Source organism: Notothenia rossii, assembly GCF_949606895.1.
Source record: "Notothenia rossii genome assembly, chromosome: 3".
Classification (NCBI taxonomy): Eukaryota; Metazoa; Chordata; class Actinopteri; order Perciformes; family Nototheniidae; genus Notothenia; species Notothenia rossii.
Window position 1 is genome coordinate 12,502,908 of NC_136901.1, and position 16,501 is coordinate 12,519,408.

Here is a 16,501-nt window from a genome sequence, read left to right on the forward strand (position 1 = left end):
TCAGCCTCCTCCTCTTCTCCTGATACATATTCGCTCTTGATTGTGGCTGCCAATTAGCCGGCGAGGCTGTGGCAGTTCATCCATCTGACTTAAAGGTTCCTCGCCACTAATTTTGACGGTCGGGTCAAGTAGCAGAGGGGCCCATTAATTGGAATAATGAAGTCCTCAGTGAGTGATCATCAATGACTTCAGAGTACGATTAATCCTTGAAAGAAATCATCTCTTTATTTTTTATGTTTAGCTATCGTCCAGCCGGCTGCTGCAACATCTCATTCATCCCAGACTTAATAAACATCATGCATTTATGATTTCTCTCTGCTGCTTTTTTTTAACTCCAATGTAATGTAGTTTTATTTCTACATTTCTCTCTGTGCATTTCATTCGTCTCTTCCTACTCGTCATGCTTTTTTTGTCCTCAACCTTTCACCTTAATCCTCTCCATGTCTCCACTTTCTTCTCCTTATCTCCTTCCTCTAACTAAAACATTTTTCTCTGCTTCAAGATCCCACTCACCCTTCAGTTTCTTCTTCCTTTTATTCTGTCTTTCTCCCCATTCTTCTTCCTCTATATTTCTTTAATGTCTCACTTCCTCTTTTCCTTCCATATCTCACTCCACTCTTGCTGTGCCACTTCAGGTCTATATTTGCTGCTTGACTGGACAAATAGAGGATCTATCTGAGCACAATTTTCTTCCCATTCATTCTGTTGCCAGGCGGCAGACAGCTTTAATAACCAATGGAACAGATCAACTCTGGGAATATGACCAAGTATTCACAAAACTGGCAACCCAAGACACAAATGCAAAAGCACTCAGAAGAAAACGCATGGCCATGAAAAGCATTATTTTTGGGCTGGTCAGTATTAAAATATATCAACTGTCTGTGGAATCACAAAAGCTCGGAGAAAACTTAAGGGAGATAAACAAATTATGGATTTAGCTTGAGCACCTGTAAAAGATTCACAGAGAATTGTGTGTGGCTGTCACGGAAAATAAATAAATAAATCACTAAATTCTCGACAATATGCAATATTTGATCAAATCTATCCCTCATCTCCTAAAGAAAAGAGTTGTAGACAGAACAGACTACTCTATACACAAGTTATTGAGCCGTTTCCGCTCTACATCCTGAACTCCTCCCTTCGATGCAATGCACTTCCGTTTTGGCGGACTGGGTTTGTTTTGCTAGCTAGCTCCGTTGTGCCGACAAAGCACTGATATCGCAGAGACAAAGAGGATATAACAATTACAACATGAAGAAAAGTGGTTCGGGAACTACGTGTGCGGTAGTTGGTTGCAATCACTCGAGAAAGCACCTGAACGAGTGGTTAGATAGAGAGTGCTACGACCACAAACCAGCACCCAGCACCCAGCCATGTTGTTCATTAAATACAGATAAACACAACAAATACTGCATGCATTGTATTTTTTAATATTATATATGAATATTTTCATAGTGATGTAATTGTGTGGGCTGCTTTTATATTTTAATTTGTAATACCTGTTAGGATTAAACATGTGATCTTTCTTGTTGAAGCCATTTCTTTAGTTTCCTCTCAACAATTAATTCATTCAGTGTTATTTATGTACAGTATGAGCTTAATATGAATGATGAACTGTGTTAAAAGAAATTGTAGCACTCTAAGGAACATATGAAATGCAATAATGCAATAACAGTGCAATAATGAAATTAAATTACATCAAACTTTATTTTCACTCAAACAGTACAGGCACATATGATATATTGCACAGCATAAAGAGATCATGTAAATTGTGCATTATGTAAACAACAGACAACTGTTGGCTCCTGTGGGCATGACCTAAATAAGGCAGTTTATTTTGGTTTTATGCTGGGCCACGTCGTCATGTTATCCTCCCAGTTTTGCACTGAATTCGGGTGGGGGAGAGTAACGCCATCTCCAGTCAAAGAAGTAGAATCGTGTTCCCAAGCTAGCATCACTGTTAGCATCGAAATCGCTGTGTTTACACCAGTGCCCGTCTGACTGTTTACATCGGTTTACACCGACAGACGCTGTGCAAAAGACTTCCGGCGGAAATGAAGTGCATTTGTGTAGTGTCATGGCGCTACCCGTGTTTTGGCGCGTAAACTTGTCTATAGAGAAGCGAAGTCCCTCCCTTTCCGGTGGAGCTCCATGGGACCTTATTTCAGAAAAAGTATGTATTGAAGTCAATGGCAAGAGAAAGATTATCTTTCGATCCCGTTTGAATTGTGCCACGAATTACACATATGATGTTTGTCAATTTAAAAGATAATTTTGCAAGTAAAAAAAATAAAAATGTGTCGTAAAACTGTGAAGTAACACTTTATTTTGTTTGAAACCGCTCAATGGACTACATCTCTCGTCTCGCACCACACACCAAGACGGCCGTCACGTTGGCACATTTCACTTCTTTCTTTCAGAATGAGGCGGAAAGTATTAAAAGAGGTGAAAATCACTCCAAGTCTGGGCATGTTGAGAGCTGTACATACACACAAGGGGAGTTAGTCGGTTCCGTAAGAGCCAGCATGCGGGACCGGGATTCTGGGATTTGTAGTCTTTGTAGTTGCTTATTTTTTCATAGTCTTGTATTTCAACAGTTTTAAGACAAACTGTGACTTTTTTGACATGGAAATGATTTTTTAAGATTGACAAACATCATATGTGTAATTCGTGGCACAATTCAAACGGGATCGAAAGATAACTTTTCTCTCCCCATTGACTTCAATACATAACTTTTCTGAAATAAGGTCCCATGGAAGTAGATGGGCGTGACTTTGCCTCTCTATGGTTAAAAAGCACCAAACAAGAATTATGTTTAAATACATTCATCTATAAAGACATTTTCTAACCTCAACTAATGCTTTTTTTATTCTTGGGATGATGCTTCAAAAACAAATCAATGGATTTGTTTAGCATTCATCTTTTTCAAACATAATGTAACTTAATGTATTTGAAATATGTATTCATTCACCTATACATCTACCCATCAGCCTTTTCATCTCTTCACACATCAATCACTGCATGCAGTTATAAGCTGCAGTGCAGTGTGTAGCCATTACTCACAGTGACAGTGAAGTAGTGAATACATGTCAGAGACAACTTACACAGAGCTCCCCGTGACACTGCTGGATTTCAGACATGAAAGATGGACTTGAATTGCCCCCGTGACAGCGAGTGTAAAGCCTCTGTGCTTTCATGGCGTGGCCCGAGTCAAATTGTTCATTTTACCTCTAATCGTGCCATTTATCAAAATGCTGCTCAGCCGTGTCAGTAAGTGCAGTTATGCTAACTAGATCTGAACGAGGCCACGCAGAGGACTAGCCATCATTCAGCTTTCAAACAGATGTTAGCTTTTGCCAATCAACTTTTTTTCAGTGCAGGTTCAAGTTTTTAAACGCCACTTTTTTAGGATAAAAGACGGTTTAAGTGTCGTATTTTGAGAGTTCAAGCAGTGTCCTTTACCTATAAGATTATTCTTTGAACATGCTGAAAAAGCCTCTGAACCATAAGCTAAAAAAACATTTCATTGATTAGTAAAAGTTACAAATGTCTTATCAATAAAGCATAGGAACAAATATCTGATTTACTAAGATAAACTGATCTTAAGGGAGAATGTATAAGACTTTTTGCTGCCTTTAAAAATGATATTTTTTTCCTCTCTGATGACTCTTCTCAACAGTGACTTATTATCTGTTTGAATTAAATAAATTGATGTGGACAAGCAATCATTCGCTACAATTAAAAGATGCCAAAGCTGCCACAAATATGATTTTTCTCCCAGAAAACATTGGAGCAGCTGGGTTATACGACTGTATCCTCCCATTTGGCTTTTATTGAGACAGTGTGAACCCAGGGCAGAGCCCCACAACAAACACCAGTCAATTTAGCCATTTTGCATCCAATTCTCGCAGATTATTATGAGCCGCCTTGCTGCCTCTGATGGAGAGATTAATCTTGCTTTGATAGAAATATGTCAGATTCTGCCGGCTGCGATGGATGTGATTTATCACTCGGGACAAATCTGTGCCTGAACGTCCCTCCTCCTGACAGCTCTATCGTGGGCAAGATTGTCCCAAAATGTCACCTGTTGTACGACGAGTGACCTTCTAATTTTCTAATTCAATTTCGACAACTCCCCTCTCCCACAACTGGGCTCATATCATGAACCAGTAATAACAATTACTCACCGTGACTGGCTCCAAAACCTGCAATTCCCCCACTTTAAATCAAACCCCAAGTAGTCTTTTATTAGGCTGCCCGGTTAAATCAATCTAAATCTAAGCATAATAACTCTCTAATCAGGTGCTGGGGAGAATAATAGGTTGTCACGCTCGAGGAAAAATAGGCAATCATGGAATGTTTTCTTTAATTAGGCCGGCTAAAGTAGAAGGGCATGGCGGGAGCGTGGGACACATTCATCATAGCCAAGGTGGGAAATTACTTCAATTACTCAGGAAGGGGAGAGTGAACAGAATTACAGAAGTCAGAGAAGCAGAAGAGAGGAGAGCGTGATCTGCAAAGAAGTCCAAATGACACGAGGGCACAGGAGGCGAGGAGAGAGGAGGGAAGGAGAGAGGGAATAAGGGTGGGAGGGGACAGGAAAGGTGGAAAGAAGGCAGAAGGAAGTTAAAGGGAACTGCCAATTGATGAATACGTTTTTGAGGAGCTTTTTGATTGCAGATTTGAAAACATCGTTGCTTGCTTTAAAAGTAGCACAATTCATTATGTCAAACCTTGGAAAGTATTAGATATCCCTGCCCTAATGACAAAGTAACTGGCAACTGAATATGTTTTGCCGTTTGATGTCTATGTCTGGACCGTTGCGTAAAAAGAAGAGCTTCTGCCCCGTTACTTCTCCGCTGTTTGCTTTTCAGCCAAACTGTATACAGTTCAATCGACCGGACTTCTTTGTGCAGATGTGAGCGTCCTTAACAACGGTCAATAAATCCTTGACAGCGGTCTGTCTGTTCTGGATTAACAACGTGTCACGTGTTCTGAATTGACCAATCAGAATCGAGAATTCAACTAAGCCATGTAATAATGCTACATAAAGCATGTGAGGAAACGATGTGTTTTTGTATCTTTTATTGAGGGGCAATTCAATGTCTTTCTTTCCAGAGTGAGCTTCGTTAAGCTGTTAAACTACAATTTAAAAGAGAGAAAGAAAGACAAATGATGTAAGGCATAGCCATCTTTTCTTATATAAAATGGCAGGGTTAAATAAATAAAAAAGGCCCACACAGTAACAAATCCAGAGGGAGGAATTGAAAAAAGGAGAGCAAGATGGGAAAAATTACATTAGGTCAAGAAAATGATGATGAAGAAGACTTTTAAAAAGAGGGTGGACAGGACATTAGGGAGGAGGTAAGGTCAGAGCAAGTAGGGGGTGGGTTGAGTTTCAGATGGAGAGAAAGAAAGCTTTAATAATTGGGAGAATAAGGAATAAGAAAGGAGGGAAAGAAGGGAGGAAGATAGACAAGATGAACCAATAACCAACAACAGTAGAGACTAAAAGGGGAAAGAGACAGATTCAAAGTGCAGAAGGAAGGAAGTAGAGTGTTGTGGAATGGATAAAGGAGGGGAAACAAGAGCACAAATATTGAAGGACAGAAGTAAGTTAGGACGGCATATTCTCATGCCTCGTCTGAGAAACACTCCTCCATCACTCATCCTTAAAAGTGGACCCCTACCTAGACAACAAACCACCACAGAGCTGCTGTCAAATGTCCCAGAATGCAACGAGAGGGAGTAATAAGGCTGTTATTCCTCCCAGAGCTGAGGAGATAAACGGCCTCTTACTGTAACTGGATCTATTGATCGGGACCAGGCTCAGTTTGTTCAGTGACTGAAGATAAATTCAGAGATTGTGACTTTTGATAACGGCCACACACTGGCTTAAGATGAAGTAACTGTTGAGATGGACCGAGGCACTTTTACTCCTCGAATATCCGTTCATTAAGTGCTTCGACAGATTAACAGCCACAAGAAATCCCTGACTTTCAGAAGGAAGGAAGTAGAGCCATGTATGGGCAGGTGTCAAACCTTTCAGCAATTGTTGGAACAAACTAAAAAGTAAGAAAATATATGAAAAATGTGCCACAGCAAGGTTTTCTTCTTCGAGTGATCTCCTGCTTGTGTCCTTATTTAAAAAAAAAAAAAATTAGATATAATATGCAGACTATTTCCCTGACATTTAGTTGACAAATGGGCCAGTCAATAGTTTGATTGCAGCCATAATTTAAGAAAACTGACTGTTTTATCGTCAACTGGCCAAAATAAGAGATTCACAGTGTTGTTAGTGGAAAGTGGGAATGTCCAAAGCTTCAAAAAGATACTTTTATGTTACTCACACAGATCATTATCACACCAGGAAGACTCCATCCACCCGCACTGTCCATCAGAAGCCATGCAGCCAAAATCCTATGGATGAAAATGTCAGTTTAGTTTCAACAAAGTTTGTTACTGAGAGTTTCCAGAGAGAAACATTTATTTAACAAGAAATATTCATTTTATAAAAAGTTCATATACCGCTCAAGGTCCATCCTCAAGTAGACGCTATCCATCTCTTCTGTCAATCATCAGCCATGCAGCTCGAATCCTGTGGATCAAAACATTTATTTCATTTCTACAAGTTACAAACAAATACCGTAATTTTCGGACTATAAACCGCACCTGAATATAAGCCGCAGCAGCCGCATACCACTCTCGGTTCCACTTTTACTTTTGCGCGCTACCTGTCTCACTCTTTTCCGGCCTCCTGCTTTTCCTGCTGGAACCCGCCGCTTAAAGGTGGGGGTCCGCGGACCGGCCATAGAGCCCATAGAGTTAAAGGTGTTGGCCGTTAGCTGTAAAAATCCATAGATTAGCCGCACCGTTATATAAACCGCAGCGTCGAAAAATAGGGAAAAAGGCGCGGTTTATAGTCCGAAAATTACGGTATGTTATTTAGATAAACATGTGCCAAATAGCTGCTTCACAGTGCATCCAATTCTCTCACAATGTTAAGTTCTGAAAACTGAAATACATATGACCAAAATATATCTTTGTAATATTATGAGACATCCCAAAGTACAGAAATTATATCAGAAATCACAATCAGAAATCAGATGACATGTTTGAGGAATTTGTTTTGATGTCGTGGTGCATACATAAAAGTCAAACTAAAATGTAAAACAGAAAACTATAATAACATTAAAAAAGATTTAAAATAATAATAAATATAGTAAAATATTGCAGTATTTACATAGAAATTAAGTGGAATAAAATAGTAATAACAGTAATAAAAAAAAAAAGAGATATTGTGCACATTGTCTGATGTTATGGGTCAGTATCTTGAATTTATATTTTACACTCAAGGATTTAGCATTAATTGGATTTCGCCTGATCTTTCCATTTACTTCAATTCATCAAGAACATTCTGGTGTTTTCTGTCCTCACAGTGGAGGCATTTTGAAAGAAGACGATGGTTTCTTCAAAAGAGGTAAAACGGGGTGAGTAATCGAGAAACAAATGATCATTTAAGGGGGGGGGGGGGGGGGGGGGGGGGTGAAGCGTTCCTGTTAACACAACGCCCATCGCTACAAGTCCAAAAGCAGAAGATGGAGAGTTCTCTGTCAGTTTCACAGCAAGGTGGTAATCAGGCAGGGATCACTGTTCCACTGAGCGGTCGATAAAGGGATCGCAGTGTTCACATCGTGCAACTGTGCAGGATTATCAGGTTGGAGCGATCCATCATGACTTGAAAGCCGGTCAATGGCAGAGCAAGCGGAACTAAATAAGTGCAAGAGGTGTAATGTAGCTGGTGAACGGACACTTCTCAAACAGCCCTGCTACTGGAGAGGTGTGTGTGTACTGAGAACACCTTTTGTGGATTTAGTTTCCTCGTAAAGATGATATGAAGAGAAAGGAATAACGTTTTCAGGCTAAGTGTGAAGTCAACTATGTCATTTGACAGTAATTCAATCAAAAAGAATAAGGAAAATAACTCCAGGAGTCTCAAGTAGAAGTGTTTTGTAGGATTGCATTTCGCCCAGAAAACGTAAAAACATATTTTGAAAAGGATATTATTTGTACTATAGGTAACACAAACTTCCACAACGAGACATTATGAAAGCTGAAAATATATACCTGGGATGTCACTACGATAATGTAAAAGTTTGATGAGGTAGCATGAACCTATATACACATGTTATGAACAAATAGCAGGTGACAAAACACCCACCATTGTTTTCTCTGTAAGCCCTGCAGTGCCTCGATGAAATGCGTCAGGAAGTGCCACTCTCTCAAGTCCTCGACAGCATCAGCTCTCCAGGAAAGCAGATTCTAAAACAAATTCAATTCTATAAGCATCAGGTTCAAATATTTACACTTCACTCCACACAATTATGCAACTATTTGACCTTCAAATAACAACCTCTCATCACTGTTATGCTACATGTGTACGTTTTTACAGCACAAAGTTGAATGTTAGTGAAACTGGATCACACTATTATATCAGAAATGTGTTTTAGTTTCCCTCTGAGGTCCTTTCGATACTCTGTCTTCAGGACTTAACTTGAGGGAGTAAGGGTTTCATTTTTCATTTATTTGAATAGGGACAATGCACATTAATGAACACTTTAGACAAATATTGCTTCAAGTGTTAATATGCCGGATTTCAGCTTTGAGCTCATTTCCATCCGTAGTCCCTGACATACAACATATAAGATAATAATAATAATAATAAAGATTATATATATATATATATAATAATGTAATGTAATGTAATGTAATAATAAGAACATGACACTTGTAAACATAGCAAAAAATAAATACATGATATGCAAAAGAGCAAGAGCAGCACACACAAGTATTTACCACATGGCAGCAACAACATATTAAGTGCAAGAGATGATACAAGAGATGCATAAAGTGCAAGAGGAGATACCCCTGTGTTAAAGTGTATTTAGCGGTGATTACACGTCTGGTTGTTTCTCAACCATTCTTTGAGTTGAGCTTTAAAACTATTGAGCGTGGGACAATCCCGTACCTCAGTTGGGAGGCTATTCCACAATGAGCAAGTACATTTCGTCCAAAAGTGTTCCGTCTATGGTGGACTTCACACTCTCCTTTGGTTTCTGACCTAGTGCAGCGTCCAGTGTGTTTTTTGTGGATGAACCCCCCTGAGGGAGGGGGGGCCAGTCCATGTAAACATTTATAAATAAAAAACATACTTTTAAAAAACTCAAGAAATTATGTTTTTCAAGGATGGTACAGTGGTGGTATGAATTTGGCTTTCTGTCAAACACCTTGATAGCTCTCTTGTACAGCTGTTCTATGGGTTTCAAGTTTGTGGCACAAGCAAACGACCAGTTTGTCAAAACAGTATTCAATGTGGGATAGAATCACACAGTGGAGGTATGACTTTGCAGCATCGACAGTTAAAAATTGTCTAATTTGTTTAAAATGTTGCAAGTCGAATTTAATGGTATTGGATACTTTCTTAATATGTTTCTTAAAAGTCAAGTTCGAGTCCCTTATGACTCCAAGATACTTGGACTGGGGGACTAGTTCTATTTCTGCTCCGTTTAAAAACACTCCGATTTTGACTGGTCGTTTACTGAACATCAAGCATACTGTTTTTTTTGCATTTAACTGTAAGCAAATGTTGTTCAGCCAGTGTTGAACTTTGTCCAAAGCATTAGAGAGACAGGATGAGATAGTTTCAGTGTTTTTCCCGTGCACAAAGATGACCACATCATCGGCATATATTTGCACATTCAACTCAGGACATACATTAGGCAAGTCATTAATGTACAGTGAAAACAGTAATGGTCCAAGGTTGCTGCTAACTCAGCTAGTTAGCCGTTAGCTGGTCATGCTATAAATATATAAATAAATAAAATAAAATAAATATCCCGTTCCTGATATTTGTGCGTACAATGTTAGCAAAGTCGTGAAACGTCTATTCTTTGTATGTAATCATGAAAAATGCATGGTAAATGGTAAATGCTCATTATATCACAGCTACTGTAAGGGGCGTGGTTCGACCCGACGCGAAGGGCAGAGTCCATGATGGATGTCTCGGGCGGACGACCCTGGGGCAAGGCAGAGTCCATGATGGGTGTCTCGGGCGGACGACCCAAGGGCAAGGCAGAGTCCATGATGGAGCTCTCGGGCGAACGGCCCTGGGGCAAGGCAGAGTTCATAATGGAGTCCTCGGGCGGACGGCCCGTGGGCAAGGCAAAGCCCATGATGGAGTTCTCGAGGGGATGGCCCGGGGGTAAGGCAGAGTTCATGCTGAAGTCCTTGGCTGGGGAACTCAGGAGACCGGGCTCTAGGGCGAAAGCCGCTGGGAACTCAGGAGGCCGGGGACAAGGACTGGCAGGAGCTGGTGGAACCCCTGGCGGGTCAGGTATAGACGAGACCCTGGACGGAACCTGGGCTGGTGTCAGTGGGACCCAAGACGGAACAAGGGCTTGTGTCGATGGGACCCGAAACAGGACAGGACACGGTGTTGGCAGGAAACTCGGTGGAGCAGGTCTCGGCAGGACCCCCAACGGAACAGGACATGGAGCCGGCAGGACCCCCGACGAAACAGGTGTCGGCTGGACCTCCAACGGCACAGGACATAGGGTTGGCAGGACCCCCGGCAGAAGAGTAGTCGGCGGGATCTCCAACGGCACAGAAAATAGGATTGGCAGGACCCCCGGCAGAAGAGTAGTCGGCGGGGCCTCCAACGGCACAGGACATAGGGTTGGCAGGACCCCCGGCAGAAGAGTAGTCGGCGGGGTCTCCAATGGCACAGAACATAGGATTGGCAGACCCCCCGGCAGAAGAGTAGTAGGCGGGGCCTCCAACGGCACAGGGTATAGGGTTGGCAGGACCCCCGGCAGAACAGTAGTCGTCTGGGCCTCCAACGGCACAGGACATAGGGTTGGCAGGACCCCCGGCAGAGGAGTAGTCGGCGGGGTCTCCAACGGCACAGAACATAGGATTGGCAGGACCCCCTGCAGAAGAGTAGTCGGCGGGGTCTCCAACGGCACAGAACATAGGATTGGCAGGACCCCCGGCAGAAGAGTAGTCGGCGGGGCCTCCAACGGCGCAGGGCATAGGGTTGGCAGGACCCCCGGCAGAACAGTAGTCGTTGGGGCCTCCAACGGCACAGGACATAGGGTTGGCAGGACCCTGGGCAGAACAGTAGTCGTCTGGGACTCCAACGGCACAGGACATAGGGTAGGGACTTGAGAGGCAACTCGAGAGGAGACTTGAGAGGTGACTTGAGAGGTGACTTGAGAGGTGACTTGAGAGGTGACTTAAGAGGGAACTCGAGAGGGAACTCGAGAAGGGACTCGAGAGGAGACTCGAGAGGTGACTCGAGAGGTGACTTGAAAAAGGACTCGAGAGGGAACTCGAGAGGAGACTCGAGACGGGACCTGAGAAGGAACTTGAGAAGGGACTCGAGAAGGAACTCGAGAGGTTACTTGAAAGTGAACTCGAGAGGTGACTTGAGAGGAGACTCGAGAGGGAACTTGAGCGGGGACTCGAGGGGGAAACTGAGAGGTGGCTTGAGAGGGAACTCGAGAGGAGACTCGAGAGGGGACTTGAGAGGGAACTTGAGAGGTGACTTGAGAGGGAACTCGCGAGGGGACTGGAGAGGGAAATTGAAAAGGACCTTGACAGGGGACTCGAGAGGGAACTTGAGAGGGAACTCGAGAGGGGACTCGAGAGGGAACTTGATAGGTGACTTGAGAGGAGACTTGAGAGGAGACTTGAGAGGACTCTCGAGAGATGACTTGAAAGGGAACTCGAGAGGGGACTGGAGAGGGAACTTGACAGGGGACTCGAGAGGAAACTTGAGAGGTGACTTGAGAGGAGACTTGAGAGGGCTCTCGAGAGATGACTTGAAAGGGAACTCGAGAGATGACTGGAGAGGGAATTTGAAAAAGACCTTGACAGGGGACTCGAGAGGGAACTTGAAAAGGAACTTGACAGGGGACTCGAGAGGAGACTTGAGACGGTCGGTAAGCCGACAGGGCACAGGAAGCTGGCATCGGCCGAAGAGCCAGTACTGGAGCCGAAACTGGAGTCGGGACCATGGCTACTGGGGCCGGTAGTGAAGCCGGAACCATGGCTGCAGAGGCCGGCACTGGAGCAGTCCGTGATATAATGAGCGTATATCACGGGTGGAATTGTAGTTACTTGTGACAACAAGTCAGTATCCCTCCGCGTCGACAACCATTCCAACTGTTACATTACGTCCATTACGAAGCTAACTAACTAACAAAGCTTAAGATGGAAACATGTAAGGGATAATGTGCAGCAAGGACTTATTGACCGTTGTTAAAGGACGCTCTCATCTGCAGAAAGAAGTCCGGTCGATTTAACTGTATACAGTTGGGCTGAAAAGCAAACTGCATGCAGTTTGCGTCGGGCCGAACCACGGCCCTTAGCTGTGATATAATGAGCATATACCACGGCCTGCCGTGAGCTATTGCTTAAATATATGTATGTTGAACTGTTGGAAGAGCCTGTGACTTCAGTGTTTCATTGCCATATCTACACTGTAGCCAATGTGCTCATGACAATAAAGCCTTGAAACTTGAAACAAACATAATAATTGTAGACGGGAGTGGGAGTGGGAGAATGGGAGAATTAAGGTCAGAAACAGCAATTTAATACTTCTATACAACTCAAAAATGTCACTTCCGAGTACCAGACTGCTCAGCTTTTAGTGTAAATGTTTTCATAAGTTTCTCTACATTCTCTTCCATCTCTAACTCTCATCACCCCTGCTTCTTTTCCTCCCTCTCTTTTTATACCTTTAATTCCTTCTCATCATCTTGCATCTCCCTCTGTCCCCTTCTCTTCTTCTTGCTTCACTGACCACAGAGCTCGATCGTCATTTCAAGGCCAGCCCAACTGTTATTGTAAAGGCAATAAATCATTTCAGCTCTCATCTATTGCTATTGATGAATGACCAATTATTTGTCATCTATTCCGCTGAGAAACGATGACCCAGAGAGACGGATCAACTTCTCCTCTCCCGCTGACGTGATGCAGGACAGCAGTGATGGATTGTATCCTTAAACTGTTATTACATGTATAATGTGGCGCTCAAATCCCACATCTCACTTAGTGTGGCCCAATAGATACTGTATCAGTTCATTTGGAAAAGAACAAAGAAGATCATTTCAAAGATTGTGATCATTATTAAGAGATGGATTTAAGCGAGGCAGGGTGTACTGTAATCATTCTTTCATTATCAAAACTGAAGTGCAATATGATTGCTTTCAACATTTAAGAGGTGGAAATTAACCTTAAAAACGTGTCTAAGGTTTGACAAATCATCCCACACACTTTCAATACTGTTCAACAACATTGTACCATTAAAGTAATGTTATGTTTAAAACAATGTGTGTTGTATGTTTTGATTTGATTTGATGAGATTTGTTTTGAATGTGTAAAACAATAATACAAAAAAATAAATAATTATAATGACATTTAACATGAGTTATTATACAATACAAAATTAAGCAGTGTCAAATTGGTATACAAACATATTACTGTTTCTAAATTATATACAAACAAATGTCGTCACTATTTTATGAAAATATCCGAAGTGAGCACATGCACTTTTACTAAAAGTAACCCATGATTCAATAGAAATCACCAAAATAAAACAATTGTTAAAATGTGGGATGATAAGCCATTTAAAAAATCATATTAAATGTTATTTTTTGTTCACATTTTGATCCGTATTTGAAGACTGGAAGTGATTTTACAACATGACATTAAACTGTATTTAGTTGACTTTCTTCTTTAGTTTACCTGTTTCTGATTCTCCCGTGGAGTTGGTTTTGCTGCTGGTGCGTGGCTTCAACATCAGATCACTCTTCTGAGGATAAAACTGCAATAAAGAGAGAGAGAGAGAGAGAGAGAGAGAGAGAGAGAGAGAGAGAGAGAGAGAGAGAGAGAGAGAGAGAGAGAGAGAGAGAGAGAGAGAGAGAGAGAGAGAGATCAACCTCCATATGAGACGCTCAATTACACCGCTACACCTCCCATCAATCACTGGCTTGTCATGACGTTTACAAAAGATAGATCTATTTCTATTCAGTTTTCAAACGACAGAACGGAGCTCAAATATACAGTTACTTGGAACTAAAAGATAACAGAGCTATAGAAAACCAGGGACACATCTAAAAAACGTTATGCAATTCAAAACATTTAGAAAACTTACAAATAGGAACAGTTATTTTACCCGATTAGGATGACAATTTCAATAATGTTGTTTTCATTTTATTTCTGTTTGTCTGTATTTTTGTTATTATTTCTAGCTTACTTATGTATTCTGTATTTTGTATATTTTGTAAGTAATTGTTGTTGTCTATTTATTTTTTTTAATATGTAGGCCTACTTTTAGTTTTTTTACTAAAAATAAAAAATGTTGTGCTTTTGGTTGTACATGTTGCGTATTAATCTCAATAAAAATGTGATCACAAAAAAATAAAATAATGTTGTATTGTGTATTATAGCTTACATCCTATGCATGGTAACACTATCCAGTCTCACTTTAATCAAAAGTACACAAATGTGTGTAATGATAGATATTTAGCACCATCAATAAGAAAATACATGTGACTCCAGTCAAGTTAAAGTAAGGTATTGAATGCAGTGGTGGAAATAATTAAGTACAATTACCCCAGTACTTTCTTTGACAATAGTATTGAGGTACTTTTACTTCAGTGTGTGCATGTTTTTCCAACACACCACAAGGGAAATTTATTTGCAGTAATAATACAATAAATGTTTCTGCACAAGGAGCACATTTTTTATAAATGTGCATTGCAGATATAAATATTTTCAGAGGTTGAAAAAGTACTCAGATCTTGTTCTTGAGTAAAAGTAGAAGTACTCAGATTTTGTACTTGAGTAAAAGTAGAAGTACTCAGATCTTGTACTTGAGTAAAAGTAGAAGTACTCAGATCTTGTACTTGAGTAAAAGTAGAAGTACCAGAGTGTACTAGGAATACTCTGTTACATTAAAAGTCCTGAATTCAAAATGTTACTCAAGTAAAAGTAGAAAAGTATTATCATCAAAAGATACTTCAAGTACCAAAAGTAGTGCAGATTGGTTCATTTCGGAATAATATATATGATATGTTTTGATTATTGATGCATTCAAGTGTTATCAAAATGTAGTGAGTAGAAGTACAAAGTAGCAAACAATGGAAATACTCAAGTAAAGTACAAGTATCTGAAAATTGCATTTAAGTACAGTAGTTACTTCCAACTTGTGCATATGTGTGACTTATTTAATTGACAATACACAGCATGATTAGCTTACAAAACTCGATTTTTGTAATGGATGTGACAGCTTAAAAGTAAAAGATGAAGTTAAAAGTAGCCTAACTGTAGCAACTTACTAGCGCTGCAACTTGAAAATCCATCTAACGTTGATTAAACAAAAGCATAATACACATTTTGTTACATAAAGGAGTACTTTTATTGATACTGCAGATAATAGTAATATGTGTGTCTATGTTGTGAATGTATGCACTTTCATATTGCTGTTTGACAATTGTTGTTAGCCTATGTTTTGGGAAGGTAAGCTATTACACTGCTAGCAAACAAAACTAAGTTAAGGGGGGTGCTATCAGCTTTGTAAGAAATTAAATGAGCTAACAATTAACATTTTGTAAAGAAATGGAGATATAAAACAACTCACACAACTCTGGGTGGAGTTCGTCAGGATAAAGATGCTCTTCCACACGGTAGGTTTCATTTATCAGGTAACGTTTGACAGATGCTAATTAGCATCCCTGCGACTTCAGGGAAGATCACGTGTCAATTGACGTTTAGTTCATGGCACTGTTTAAAAAAAGATATCTGACAACTTGTAGAACTGTGTTTTCAGACCCTTTCATAAAAATGTCTGTTCAGATAATTGTCTGAAGATGATTTTCATTTTTTGTATTGCTTCTCTTTTCACCTCTAATGTAAGTATTTATATTCTTTTCTGTTTGTCAGCTAAAGTTAAGGTCAAATCAATCAATACTCAACTGCTGTCCATATCTAAGTCAGCCACCAGGTGGCAGTATTGCACCACATTTATTATTTCCTCCATTTAAAAGTGGTGTACTACTCAAAATTAAAACTCTTAGTACAGTGTATAAATGGCAATGCAAATCGTAGAATAGTATAATAGAATAGTGCATTGTTTAACATAAAGTGTTTATTGCCACAAACATTTTTGAAAAGCATTTATACCGGCCGTTATTTGATCAGCATAGACAGTTAATAATATGAATGTTACAGTGGCAAGCCTGGAATATATCATTATTTGAATTTGTTGCAGGTGAAACATATCGACACTAGATGGCAGTCTTTAGCTAAATAGTCTTTACAGTAATAGTAATCTTTAGTGAAATATCCACATTCAGAGGAGATGACTGAGATTTAAGCGTGTATTAGCAAGAGTGTGTTTGGATCATTTAATAGCTTGGCAAGTAGTGTTGAAATG

General features: G+C 40.5%; 1 long non-coding RNA gene across 1 annotated transcript in view; it reads right to left on the reverse strand.

Annotated features, from left to right (window-relative positions):
- LOC307031292 overlaps positions 1-15,828 on the reverse strand; it is a 24,698-nt gene extending 8,870 nt beyond the window's left edge. The window contains exons 1-5 of the long non-coding RNA XR_013805913.1: positions 15,707-15,828; positions 13,810-13,888; positions 8,222-8,322; positions 6,529-6,598; positions 6,351-6,420 (exon numbers count right to left, since the gene is read on the reverse strand). This is a non-coding gene — a long non-coding RNA (uncharacterized lncRNA). The remainder of the gene's footprint in view (positions 1-6,350; positions 6,421-6,528; positions 6,599-8,221; positions 8,323-13,809; positions 13,889-15,706) is intronic.
- Between the last annotated feature and the right edge of the window lie 673 nt (positions 15,829-16,501).